This window comes from Schistocerca serialis, chromosome 3, assembly GCF_023864345.2.
Source record: "Schistocerca serialis cubense isolate TAMUIC-IGC-003099 chromosome 3, iqSchSeri2.2, whole genome shotgun sequence".
Lineage (NCBI taxonomy): Eukaryota > Metazoa > Arthropoda > Insecta > Orthoptera > Acrididae > Schistocerca > Schistocerca serialis.
The window spans coordinates 255116023-255119178 of record NC_064640.1 but is presented as its reverse complement, the minus strand read 5'-3'; the positions used below and the strand labels follow the sequence as shown (position 1 = coordinate 255119178).

The following is a 3156-nucleotide window of genomic DNA, read 5'->3' as shown; positions in this document are numbered from 1 at the left end:
GTTTCATTGAGAATCTCCATCAAATCCAGGGATTCACATGCACAAACCCCCATCTTCGTCACAAGCTGAAACTTTGCATCATCGAAATATACAGCTCTGATGATATGCTTATTCTCGAGACACATTGTCTCAGTACATTTCTGAAGAGACAAATGCATTAAGCAAAGTGAATCCAGGAAATGATGCATTATTCTTGGTGCAAATCTCTTGGAAATTGGGAAATACTTCTCAGCGGTAACAGGGATGACACTGTCATCCTACATCCCGAAATCACCGAAGTGTTGAACTAGAAAGTGGGTGACGTACTCACTCAGATTGTAGAAAAAGATGGTTATATGTTATGGTAGTTGATATTTCAAGTTGTGTACATTGTGGGCTGCACTGTGGAACTTTCCTGTTATTTGACAATGGTCTCTACAGGGAATTTTTGCATTCCTATCCAACAGCAGCCCACAACTATGACAATCAGCTGCCTGCTTGTACAGCACCTCATTCTCCTTCCAGTCAGTCACTGGGATATTGCCACTATAAGCATGATCAACTTCCCATGCAAGTTTTTCAAGCTCAGTGAGCAACCATCTCGAAGGATCATCCCTTATGTAAGATTTGAACTTGTTTTGACTAGAATCATACATGGGCACAACCTGACAGGCAGCCACATATGGAGGGGTCACCTTCAGAAGATGCCACACGAGCTAGGACGCACTCAAAATCGGCATGTACGACGAAGGGACATCACTCCTGGTGGTGGACATTCTTAAACTTAAGAACTTTTTATCATTGCTAGGAATTTCCACTCATACCAGTTTCTGGTTTGAGGAGTTGATAAGGTGCCTTTCAAGATACGCACTCTTAGTAAACAAACTGAGACATGTATGGTAAAACTGCAGAGCACTACGATGTCTGGACATTTGAGAGGAAACTATGCGGGATATGTTTTTGATCCAAACATAGTGCTGCTCATCTCCCTCAGAGATTAGCAACAGGTCTATGTGTTTGGGGAATTTATCTGCTAATTTGGAAAAGAAGAGGAATCCAACTGCTATTCACATGACTTCTGTGTTGTTCTGTACAGTGTGCTCATGGTCATCTTTGTCATCTTCTGTCTCATCAACTGCCAGGGTGTATACATAAATTGACTAATCTGACTAATCAGGGTTCTGCTTCTCAAATTTTGGAATATCCTTTAGTTTTGTGGGGAACTTGATGCTCTGGAAATTATAGTGCCCACAGACATCAGCTTTTTTATGTGTACCTGTGTGATATGCATGCTTAGGGTAATTTCTGTCACAAGCCAGAAGTGACCATGCAAAGCAATAATTATCCACAAGTTTCTGGACATTAATGCATGCATGTTTAGTGAAAATATCTTCAGGAAGTGGGATATAACTGGACCCGCCATTATGTGTATCACAAACATGTGAGTACAAATAATGGCACAATACATGGCTGAGTACCTTACTGCACCACCATTCCTGCATCTCGAAACAAATGGCCTAGTGTGATGCATAGGCATCTGCACCACCATCGACAGAGCTGCAACAGGTTCACTGCCTACGCAGACAGATAGAGGAACAAAATTAAGTATCATGAATAATTTTTAAAAATAATAATGAATGTAGGAATCTATAGTTTTTCTATGTACTTTCAGAATTAGTCAACATGCAGGGCTGCATCATTGTGGTTGGCAATGCAGACTGCAGATACACAGATGGTGCACAGGGCTGCAGCATGGCTGGCGGAGCTGACTGCAGGAACAGAACTGGTGCCCAGGGCTGCTAAATGCCTGGCTATGGTTACGTTGACGTCGACAGGGCTGCAAGACTACCACCCAGCATCTCCTCAATATCGCCTATGCAGACAGGAGAGGGAACAATATTAAGTATCATGCATAATTTAAAAATTTAGATGTAGATATATATTACATTTCTACAAACATTCAAAATTATCCTCCTCTGAATGAGTTGGTGGGATCTTATATGTTGCTGTCTCTAGCAAAAGTCGACTGAGCTCAACTTGCGCATCAGGTGCATCTAGAAACAAATGTAACATCATGTTATTAACCGATGCATGCAATTGTGTTAGAAGAAGAAGAAGGTGAAGAACTACTACCCACTTATTCACTCATTGATGACTGGCATTATGCCCCATGAGCTAATACTGGAGAAAGGGGTCAATACATCCGCTTGTGACTCATTATTGAGTTCACCTACAAGCAGGCAAGAAAATATAAGGTCAGTAATGCAATTGTGTGTGTGTGCATGTTAGAAGAAGAAAAAGAATAGAAATACTGCTATGCACGTGCAACAACAGGTGTCATTCCCAATGAGCTTGCTCTAGAGAATAGAGTCGGCTCAACAGGAATCTTCTGTACATCATCATCATTATCGCTAATGGCCAGCCAGTGTGGCTGAGCGGTTCTAGGCACTTCAGTCTGGAACTGCGCGACTGCTACGGTCGCAGGTTCGAATCCTGCCTTGGGCATGGATGTGCGTGATGTCCTTAGGTTAGTTAGGCTTAAGTAGGTCTAAGTTCTAGGGGACTGATGTTCTCAGATGTTGAGTCCCATAGTGCTCAGAGCGATCGCTAATGACTATGGTGCACGGTATCAAGCTAATTGTTATGGGACTCGGTTGTGGTAGTGGGTCCATACCCATCCCCTCAAGCTCACTGAATAATTCCACAAAAAAGCGTAACTTTATATAAATGCATGCACACATGAAGTGGGTGGGAAAGAGAGAGGGATAGAAACTGACACTTACTTTCACAAGAATCGAAACTTATGTGAAGGCCAAGCTGTATCACAAGATCCTCAAGTTCACTGCGATGGGATGCTCATGTCTGCAACAAACGAAGGAGAAATTAATTATCTGATTACAAATAATACAAAAAAGGAAGAAGACACACACACACACACACACACACACACACACACACACACACACACACACACACACACAGGAAAACTAGCAGAAATAATTTCCACACACTTGTATCGCTAGACATCAATCTGGGATGCTTATTAGTGACACCAACGTCAGCTTCAGCAGGGGCAGCACGGTATTTTTTGGTGCTTCCAGGGTCTAGGGAGAAAGAACAGAGGTAACAGCAGTTCTGAGATGGATGCTGGAAAGCACGCTAGTCAATAGAGAGTGA

At 42.5% G+C, this 3156-nt stretch overlaps 1 long non-coding RNA gene across 1 annotated transcript; it reads right to left on the bottom strand.

Annotated features, from left to right (window-relative positions):
* Positions 1-936: 936 nt before the first annotated feature.
* LOC126471581 (uncharacterized) lies at positions 937-2797 on the bottom strand. Its single transcript, XR_007586345.1, has 3 exons — positions 2763-2797; positions 1646-1852; positions 937-1554 (listed from the first exon to the last, which is right to left on the bottom strand). It is a non-coding gene; the product is annotated as an uncharacterized LOC126471581 (long non-coding RNA).
* Between the last annotated feature and the right edge of the window lie 359 nt (positions 2798-3156).